The following is a 10,370-nucleotide window of genomic DNA, read 5'->3' as shown; positions in this document are numbered from 1 at the left end:
TGTCTCGGAGTCTCCCCAGGGGCAGGAGTGTGCTTTTTGATGGGCAGGTGTTTTGGTGAAGATGAGGCCTCCCTAGGGCCTGGCCTCCTGGGAAGCCTCCCACACTTCAGACTTCACCAATTATTTCATTTTCATAATAAGCTCAGCGCTTTCCCTAATTGCTTTACTTCCATCAACAGGTCTAGGGGAAAAATAAGGACATTTCATCTTTTAAGGGAGAGAATTTCAGGCACAGCCTGTAAAAAGATGTTAACTAAAAAATAAGGAGCTGGCCCTTGAACTCACCAGCAGACAGGTGGATTTTATGGACACTTAGGTATTCCGGGTTTTTCTTTTTGGATTCCCGTATTTTCTTGCTGTCTTATTTTTACTTCCAAGGGCAGACTGTCAAGGTCCAAGTCCAAGGGGAAATGTCTTTCCCGGATCTAACAATCTCAGGTGCCAGAAGGACGAGGGCAGGGTTATCCCTTCCCTCGGAGGGGGCGGCGGGGCGGGGCGGGCGGGCGGGGGGAGCGTGGAGACAAGAAAGGGGAATTTAAAAAATCAATGAGGAGGCTGTGTTAGTTCAGATCTCAATGGAAAATCACCTCCATCCCTTAAAGCTCTGTCTGTTTGGGCAAGTTGTTCTGCCCCGCAGACTCCTCAACTAGAAAATGGGAATATTAATTCCCTCCTCACAGAGACAACGTGAAGGAGGATCCGATATAATGAATTCAGCCTAATCAGCACAGGCCTTGGTAAATAGATTCCCGGGCCCATCGAATGCAACTTTACGCAGAAGCAGCCTGGGAAAATTAGCGTCCTAGATGAGTCTTAAGTTTGGGAAACGCTGAGGCAACCTGGAAAGTACTTAGTAGAGTAATACGAATAACCAGTGGTGGTGAGTTCCGCCCATCTGACAACCCACCCATCAGTGCGTACCGACCAACCAACTGGCCGGCTGGCCGGAGCCAGGGTAGGGTCACGGGCATCTCCGTCCCAGGAGGGTCATGACCTCGCCGCTTTGGGCTCCGGGACGCGTCCTCGCATCTTGTCCTACCCCGCCGGGAGCCTCGGGGCCGAGGTGCGCCAGGTGGCGAGGGTGCCAGGCGCGGCCAAGTCGCGGAGGACTGAGTCAGCCACCCAACTATGCTGTGGAACCCGGGAGGCCGGCTCGGCTGCCCGGATCGCTGAGCCCCGCTGCCCCCACGCCAGACGCCTCTCCCCGCCCCCGCTGGCCGGGAGGAAGCGGCCGAGGCGCGGCGCCGAAGCACCTGGGCAGGGCGCGGGCGGCGGGCGCGGCGCTTCCGGAGCTGCGCGCAGGTCCGTGTTCCCCGCCTCCAGGTGCGGCGGCCGCGGCGTGCCGGCTGGAGTGACAGCGCCGCCCGCGCGGCCGCCTACTGGAAGCTGACGCCGTGCGGGCAGCTGGCGGGGACCGGGAAGGAGGAGGCCCCGCGCCTGGGGCAGACGAGTGAGGACCGATCAAACCGGCCGGGAGAGACGCCGGCGCTTCGTCGCGCCTCCCAGGTCCGCTGCCCGCGCGCAGGGCGAGTCCCGAGGGCCGCGGTGGGCTGGTCGGCGGGGCCGCGACCGGGGCGGGAGGACCGTCTCGGGCTGAGCCGGGGCTTTCCGGCACCTTTCCGGGTAAATTTCCAGAGCGCCAAGTGTTCGGCTCCGGTTTCTACCCCTTGGATTTTGCTCCCGCATGTGGGCGTCTAAAAGGAAACCAGAAGTGGGTAAGTGACACAAAAACTCCGCTTACTAATGGGAGTTGACTCGGGAGGGTGACAATCCGGTTAGACAACTAGACCCCTTCCTCGAAAAGGAGCTGCCCTTTCTTGAGTTTCAGGTACCAAGTTATTTTCTCGGTAGAGATAATGAGTTTGCTCGGATCTCCGTGCTCCCCCGCACCCTGCTTGTTCTACACTTTGAGACGGCAGGCCTGTTAATTAACTTTAATTACAATAATTGTCCTCCACTTGCCTGAACCCAACCTTATACTCGAGAGCTGTCGACAGTGAGTTTACCAGGTTGATCTCGTTTACTTTTGGAGACAGAGTCTCCTGGGAGAATGGGTGCCCATCTCATTAAGTAAAGTAAATTCATCTTCGCTTGTTTTCTTAAACGTTTCCCTCACCTCCTTGCGGCGATCTGGAGCAATTTTGATTTGGGGGAAGGCTTCGTGAAATTATATTGTGATCTATAACCTTTGATAATTACAGGCAACTTAGAAGCTAGTTTGTGTGGAATAGTGACATTTTAGGCTGTCGCAAGTTTGTATGGTGACAAAAACTTTTTTTTTTTTTTGCAATTTTGTCCTTGAAGTAGGCTGCTCAGTGGAATATACCCTTTTGGTTAAAAAAAAAAAGCGTACTGAAGGGTAAGCTATTTTTAAAAGTACGTTTAATCGGGTGTCACTGTGATTACCAATAACAATATTGTACTTACAAGCTCAGTATTGATTTCCCCCTGCACTTAAGCACTCTACACCCAGACGAGTTTATGGAACATTGCCCATAAATAATTGGAAGATGAAGTTATGGCTGTTTTAAAAAGGAAGCTAACTTTTTTAAGGGGGGGAAAAAAAGAAAAATATTTTTGAACTCTTAGTTGTGACTTTTATGCCCTTACAAGAGAAATATTGAGGGGAAAATCCTCATGACTTTCCACTGTTCAACTATGTTTAAAAAAGAAAGAAAAAAGTAAAATGGGTCATGGAACTAGGCTAGAGCCTAAAGTGGAAATATCTCCCTGGCTCCCTTTCAAACAGATATTTAACACATACACACTTAAGGTGGGTCTTAACACCAAGAGTCTTTTATATAGACTTGATTTGTCAGTACTAAAATATTTATTTAAATTAAAATGTACCTAGAGGGGAAGTCAAATGACTTGTTAAAACTTATTTATCTGGTCATGTGTGTGTTTGTATTTTTTCCTTCCTCTGTAAGCCTGTCAGATTTTATATGGATTGTCCCTGAAAGGAGAAACGGATGGTACATTTAAAACACACACACACACACACACACACACACACACACACACACACACACATATTTTTTTTCTATGTCTCTTGAATATTAAATTTTTTTTGAATGAAAGATTCTTTGAATTCTATAGTGCTTCACAGTTTTCAGTAGATTCACACACGTGATTTCATATAATCCCATAACAGCCCTTTTTTCCCCCCACCTACTCCTACTCCTATTACCCCTTCCCCTGTTCCTCTCCCCACTAGTAACCACTAGTTTGTTCTCTATATTATCTGTGAATCTTCTTCTAAAAACAAATGCTTAATCATCTAGCGTCACTACAACTTTCTAGCAGTGTTTGGCTCATAGATATTCAGTGAGTACTTTTCAATTCAACTACTTACTGTGATTAAGTAGGATTAATAGGACTAAGATTATAATGAATTGCAGTTTTCTTGGAAACTCTTACATTAGCACCATAAGACTATGAAGTTTTAAAAACTCGCTTAGGACTCTGGGTTGTAAACATCATGATATTTGAGAAGTTATTTCTTTTTGCTTTGTTTCTTTCTATCCCACCTCCTTGCAACTTTGAGAAAGTTTGGTGAAAGATGCTATAAAAATGCTACTTATAAATGACAACCATTGCTTTTAACAAGTGGTTCTTTTAATGTTTTCTTTTAACAAGTGTTTTGGGGTTTTTTCCCCTTGTTTGTTGACTCATTCATTGAATCCAATTTTTGGACTTTCTAAACTGAGGGATTTGGGGAATTTTCTGTAAAATATTAGTTAGGTAAAGAATGTCTTATTAATGTTGGAAATATTTCTTATCTTTGACCAAATGTGATTGATGAGAGACTAGAGGCTATGAGATGTCTTCTCAATCTTTTCTGTGAAGTCCTGGACCACTGTAGTTTATCATTTTAAGTTTTTTAAAGTATTGGCCAGATTAAATACATATTATAGCTAAACCTTTTGCTCACTATTTTCTTAATTGAAATAGTGGTCAGTGGTATTCTCTTTGCATGATCCTTTCTAATTAGAAATTTGACCTGTGAAATTTTTACAGTTTTGACTCAGAACAAACTTACTGCCTTACCCATGTTATAGAGGGAACAAAGGAGTTCAGACATGGATTGGAGTAATCATTTTGAGCAGCCTCAGGGGTAAAAACTACTAGTGAAGAGGTGGGGAGAATTATTTTTCTATGTTATACTATTTGTGTACCAGGTGGACGAGTAGGTGAGGGAATACTCAGGAAGGAACAAAGAAGGTAAAAGTAGGATGCAAAAAAAGTAGGATGCAAAAAAATTAGGATGCAAAAAAAAGGACTTGTGGTTAATTACATAGCTTTAGGAAGAGGAGAGAATGGTTTAATCAGTTTGGAGTTGGAAAGATGATCAGGGAAAGGTAGAAGAGAAGTGTGGTCTCCATGCTGATGATCAGGTGATGGGCTCCTGGGGGTGGTCATGGTGAAAGTAGTTGCCAAGACACTTGCACAGTATCTTGATGAAGTTCACAATATTTAAGCCCATCCATGGCCACTTCCAGCTTCCTTTTCTGTCATCACTTTTCATTACCTGTTGAACCCTGGATCCTTCCCAGCTATTCTCGTCTCCTTGATTGCCTGAAGACAGCTCCCTCACAGCCCCCTTTGTGTCATTCCTTCTACTTGAGATACTGCTGTCTTCACCTGCTACATTTCTTCCCATACATCTTGAAATTCCCCTCCATAGCTCCTTCACTGATCACTCCATCCTCAGAGTTCTGAATTGCTGCATATTTCACTTATATTCATGGAGTTGATTTGAGATTTTTGGAGTTCCTTGGCATTCTTGAAAGATGGTGGTGCTACTTCTGTATGTAATTAAACATAAAACAATACTTAAAATATAAACCATGTGTAAGTCAAGGTCACAAAACTTGAGTTTGCTCATCATTATTCTTTAAGTGCTTTTATTCAGTACATTTGAGTCTTTCAATTTTGGTGTTCCTCCTTTATGGCACTTACTGACTAGTAAAGAACTGATCATATGCATGCCATTTTCCCTTGCTTACAGCCTTGTCTAATCTATCCCTTTAGATTTTAAACTCTTGGAGAGAATACATTGCATTTTCACTTTCTTTATAGGACTTAGCACTGTTCTCAAATGAGATAATAGGTGTTATCTTGAACTGCAAATATTTCCCCCTGTTATCTTGGAGAGAGTGGTTAGCATCCCTTAAATATTTATTGAATGAATAAATGTAAATAAATGAGTCAATAAGGCGAGAGACATTTGCTGAGATACCCTCTACCTAAGAAAAAGAGACTGATAATTACAGAACCAATAGGAATAAGCCCTCAAATTCAGTTGGAAAAGAGGTCAGGGTGCTATTTATAAATGCTAAGAGAAGAAACCATTCACAGTAGGCTATTTTGAAACATCTGGTTGTTAGTCAAAAAAATGTGACTCAAATTCAGAGAAATAGTGGAGTGTACATTTGTACTAAAATTATAAAATTGATATATATAAAAGTGCATATATCATAAGTATACATTTTATAATCCTTTTATTGAAGTATAAAATCATGCTAGTTTTTATCTCAGCTGATTAAACGTTAAAGCTGTGTTCAGTGTAGCATGAAATAGAACAGAATCCTGAAGAATATGTATGTACCGTGCTCATATCAAGAATTCTAAAGGGTCCGATTTTCCTTTCAGCTATCAGGAAACAGATGTGGCTAAACTGTAGAGGGGGTAGGAGGGGGCTGGCACCAGGCAGAGGCAGCTGCCCAGGTTTTAGGGGCACTCAGGTAGGAGTCCTCTAGAGTGGTGCCAGTTTTGGCCTATTATGACTTTTCATTATTCCCACTCCTGCTCTTGTAGGAACTAAGGAAGATTCTTGACCAAGAATTAATGGACCCACATTAAAGGTCTCTGAATTAGAATTGAAAGTAAGTCTCAAGCATTAGGCAATTAACTTAAAATCTGGAAGGATAGTTTGAAAGAGAAAAGACTTACTGAAGCTGAGAAGATTTTCAAGCCACGTAACTAGTAGGATGTTACTGAAAGCACCTAAACCCAGGTATTACTTATGCTAGTAATAACTTCTCATAATAAGTAAAGGAATGATCACTACTGGCCTTCACTGGATGTGGAAATGGATATTAAGTTCTAGATTTTGAAAGAGTTGTCTTTCAGATTGCCCAGAAAAAGGTAATCCAAAAGTGACTTAGTCTTTTCTCCCTGATCCAAACTGCAGAATGCTTCTGCCTGGAGCCTAGCTATTTTCAGCTCAAACCTCAGTTATTCTTCATCTAGCAGCCAATAATTACATGCTTATTGCTTGCCAGGCACTAAGACCTTTATGCATATTTATTCATTTCATCCTCAAAACAGTCCTGTGTGGTAGGCATTATTGCTTACAGATCACTGCTTCCAGATGACAACAGTGACAACAGTGCGACTCAGAAAAATAAGGAAACTTTCTGAAGTTCATGAAAGCATCACATGGCAGAGCTGGGATCACTGGTCATCACTGTGCTTGTCCCAAGTCAAAAGTCTTCGGGTAAAATCATCATTCTCGCTACTATAACCACATCTACATTTTACTAAATTAATAAAACTATGTTCACTGCTGTGTGAAGTGCTTTGTAGGTTTATTAGAAGAATAATTTACAGTGCTAATGGAAAGGAATGCAGTTTTATTAGGCCAGCAGAAGAATGCCAGTCACACCATGTACGACCAAGTGCAATATCATATACAGCGGATGAATTAATAATCAGCCAACATTTTTTGCACACTTATAATTCATGTCAGGTACTGTTCTATATATGTTATATATTTTACTTGTTTAATTCTAACAGAAATCCTATCAGACATGTCGTCTTCATTTTACAGACAAGGAAACTGAGCTTTAGGGAAGTTAAATAACTCAAGGGACACAGTAAACAACTGGGAAAGACAGGGTTGGAATTGCAGGCAGCCTGACCCTAGAGCACTGTGCTTTGTGTACTATGGCCTGAATATTGCAAAGAATTAACTGTAAGTGACTTGTAGGCTTCCATATTTACCCACTTACATGGACACATATACTCACAGCTGCAAAGGTATATACAACTTGAGTTTGCAAGGCATGATATATTTCAGCAGCATTTCCCTAGTGACTCTAAGTCCTTATGCATAACCAGACAGTCAAATGAGAGGGAAAATATGACCTCCTCGATACCCCTCTACTGTTAAATCAATTGCATAGCTTTTAGGAGACATCACAGTTAACAGCACAGATTGTGGAGTCCGACTCTTAGAATTCTGGAATCTATCCGCTGTTTATCTTCTGTGTGGCTTTGGGCATGGGTCTTTCAAGGCAGCTGTTAGGATTGAATGAGATCCTATACAGATGGTTTGTAAACACTCCACAGATATTGGCTATTACTATTAACAATGTAAGTCTGAGGGAGAATGAAAGCGATGGATGTGTTTTGATGAATGGGAAAGAGAATGCTTAAGGTAGAGAACATGGGGCAGTGAAGGTCAGAGCCTGTGGGTGACCACAATTCAGAGAGATGGCCAGGTTGAGGGAACTGGGTTTCCTGTAAGGGGTTAAATGGGGGTAGTGTTGCCACAGGCTAAGGTAGGTGACCGATGGTAGGGGAGAGGCATACTAAATGACCAAATTTACAGCTTCTGAGGTGAAACTACTCAGACTAGAACAATAGGATTCTTGACCTCTGACCTTTTGTAATCTGCTCTGTACTGTAGGATGGAGTAATACAACAAGAAGCATGCTTTCTCAAAACCACTTCCTCTTCTACATGGTTGTAGGGAACAAGGTGGAATGATTTGTCTTTATGAATATGTGGAGTTAACATCTTGGTGTTAAACAGTGAGTTTGCTTGACATGCACATACAGCGATACCTGTTTCTCGTGACTATATTCTGTACAGAAACAAAGGTGGAATTCTGTAAGACCTGTAGCCTGAACTAACTAGCTCAGTGTATTATTTATATGGAGCGCCCTAAGTTTTTAAGAGATTAGCTATTTCTCCACGTTAGTAACTTGAAGTCAGAGACACTTCTTTTAATCATCTATAGTGCCAGGTATTCTTTAGGGATAGCTGATTAGCTGTAAAGATTTGGACAAGTAAAAATTGTACCTGAGGTTTCTACCTTGGGTATCATTGTAGGATGTCCTAAGTCATCTTTCTTATCTACTGGTGCCACTCAGTCATTATGCCCAGCAAAAGAAATGTCTTACACATTTCTTGATTTCTCCCTAGGAGATAGTTCCACTCAATTGGGGACCACCGTTCTGGAATACAATAAACTTCCCTTGTTTTTAGAATGTGTAAGACTTGTATTGATGACACTGAAAAGTTTTGCTACTCATGTGGCAGCCTAATTTCTTATATTTGGTACACATCTTCTAAGGTTCCTTTCAGTCCTGGGATCCTATGATTGTTAAGCCATTATTTTGACATATTTGCAGGCTTCTAAATACTATAAGGTTATGTTTATGATTTTAAAATGGTGTGCCATTTTAAAAAAATGGATTAAACTTATGAGTGAATTCAGTTGTACTATGCTACTTTTTACCTCCCATAAAATATTAAAATCAGGCAAAGGTGATTCCAAAAGTTGTCAGCACTGAATACTTAATGACTTTATGGTTTACTGGATTGACCCAAGGTTTTCAGTTATTTCCTTTCCTAGTTCAACTAGGGAATATGATGAAATTATACTGGTAATGGGTGGGGGGATGGGTGGTGGGGAGTGGTTTACTGTGGCGGTTTTTCATACTTGACGCATTTGGAGGGGGAGGGCTATCCCAACCCATAAATTTTTTTTATTGAACTATAATGGATTTACAATATTAGTTTCAGTTGTACAACATAGTGATTCAATATTTTATAGATTATACTCCATTTAAAGTTATTACAATCTACTGGCTATGCTGTTCAATATATCCTTGTTGCTTATTTTATACATATATATTTGTTTGTATTTCTTAATCTCCAACCCCTATCTTGCCCCTCCTCGCTTCCCTCTCCTCACCACTAGTTTGTTCTCTATATCTGTGAATCTGTTTCTGTTTTGTTACATTCATTTTTTAGATTCCAAATATAAGTGATAACATAGAGTATTTGTCTTTCTCTGTCTTATTTCACTAAGCATAATATCTCTAGGTCCATCCACATTGTGGCAAATAACAGAATTTCATTCTTTTTTATGGCCGAACAACATTCCATTGTATTCTGTGTGTATATGTATCACATCTTCTTTGTTCATCATCTGTTAATGGACACTTAGGTTGCTTCCTTATCTTGGCTATTGTAAATAATGCTGCTGTGAACATTGGGGTGCATGTATCTTTTCAAATTAGTGTTTTAGTTTTTTTCTGATATATACCCAGGAGTGGAATTGCTGGATCATATGCTAGTTCTATTTTTAGTTTTTTGAGAAACCTCCATTCTATTTTCCACAGTGACTGCACCAATTACATTTCCACCAACAGTGTATGAGAGTTCCCTTTTCTCCACATCCTCGCCAACATTTGTTATTTGGGTTCTTTTTGATCATAGTCATTCTGATAGGTGTGAGGTGATATCTCATTGTGGTTTTGATTTGCATTCTCTGATGATTAGCAATGTTGAGCATCTTTTCATGTTCCTGTTGGCCATCTGTATGTCTTCTTTGGTAAAATGTCTATTCAGGTCTTCTTCCCACTTTTTAACTGAGTTGTCTGTTTTTTTAATATTAAGTTTGATATTGAATATGTGAGCTGTGACCTTATTGGTCATATCATTTGCAAATATTTTCTCCCATTCAGTAGGTTGTGTTTTTGTTTTGTGGATGGTTTCCTTTGCTGTGCAAAAGCTTAAGTTGGATGTAGTTCCATTTGTTTGTTTTTGCTTTTGTTTCATTTGCCTTGAAACAGATCCAAAAAAAATATTGCTATGATTTATGTCAAAGAGTATTCTGCCTGTGTTCTTTTCAAGAGTTATATGGTTTCTGGTCTTACATTGAGGTCTTTAATCTATTTTGAGTTTATTTTTGTATATGGGGTGAAAAAATGTTGTAATTTCATTGATTTACATGAGACTATCCAGTTTTCCCAGCACCACTTATTGAAGAAGAGACTGTCTTTCTTCCATTGTAAATGTTTGCCTCCTTTGTCATAGATTAATTGGCCATAAGTGTGTGGGTTTATTTCTGGGCTCTCTATTCTATTCCATTGGCCTGTATCCATTTTTTTCTGTCAGTCTCATGCTGTTTTGATTACTGTAACTTTGTAGTATAGTCTGAAGTCAAAAAGTGTGATACCTCCAGCTTTGTTCATTTTTCTGAAGATTGCTTTGGGAATTTGAGTTTGCTTTTGTGGTTCCATGTGAACTTTAGGATTATTTGTTCTAGTTCTGTGAAAGATGACATGGGT

General features: G+C 40.8%; 1 protein-coding gene across 1 annotated transcript in view; it reads left to right on the top strand.

Annotated features, from left to right (window-relative positions):
- Nucleotides 1–1,643: 1,643 nt before the first annotated feature.
- The window catches only part of ARAP2 (ArfGAP with RhoGAP domain, ankyrin repeat and PH domain 2), a gene marked incomplete at its 3' end in the record, with an annotated part of 206,630 nt that continues 197,903 nt past the window's right edge, over nucleotides 1,644–10,370 (top strand). Inside the window, exon 1 of the mRNA XM_082637207.1 lies at nucleotides 1,644–1,715. The remainder of the gene's footprint in view (nucleotides 1,716–10,370) is intronic.

This window comes from Mesoplodon mirus (assembly GCF_964341445.2).
Source record: "Mesoplodon mirus genome assembly, chromosome: 2".
NCBI classification, from domain to species: Eukaryota; Metazoa; Chordata; class Mammalia; order Artiodactyla; family Ziphiidae; genus Mesoplodon; species Mesoplodon mirus.
The sequence above is the reverse complement of the archived record's forward strand: the minus strand, read 5'-3'. Positions and strand labels throughout refer to the sequence as shown.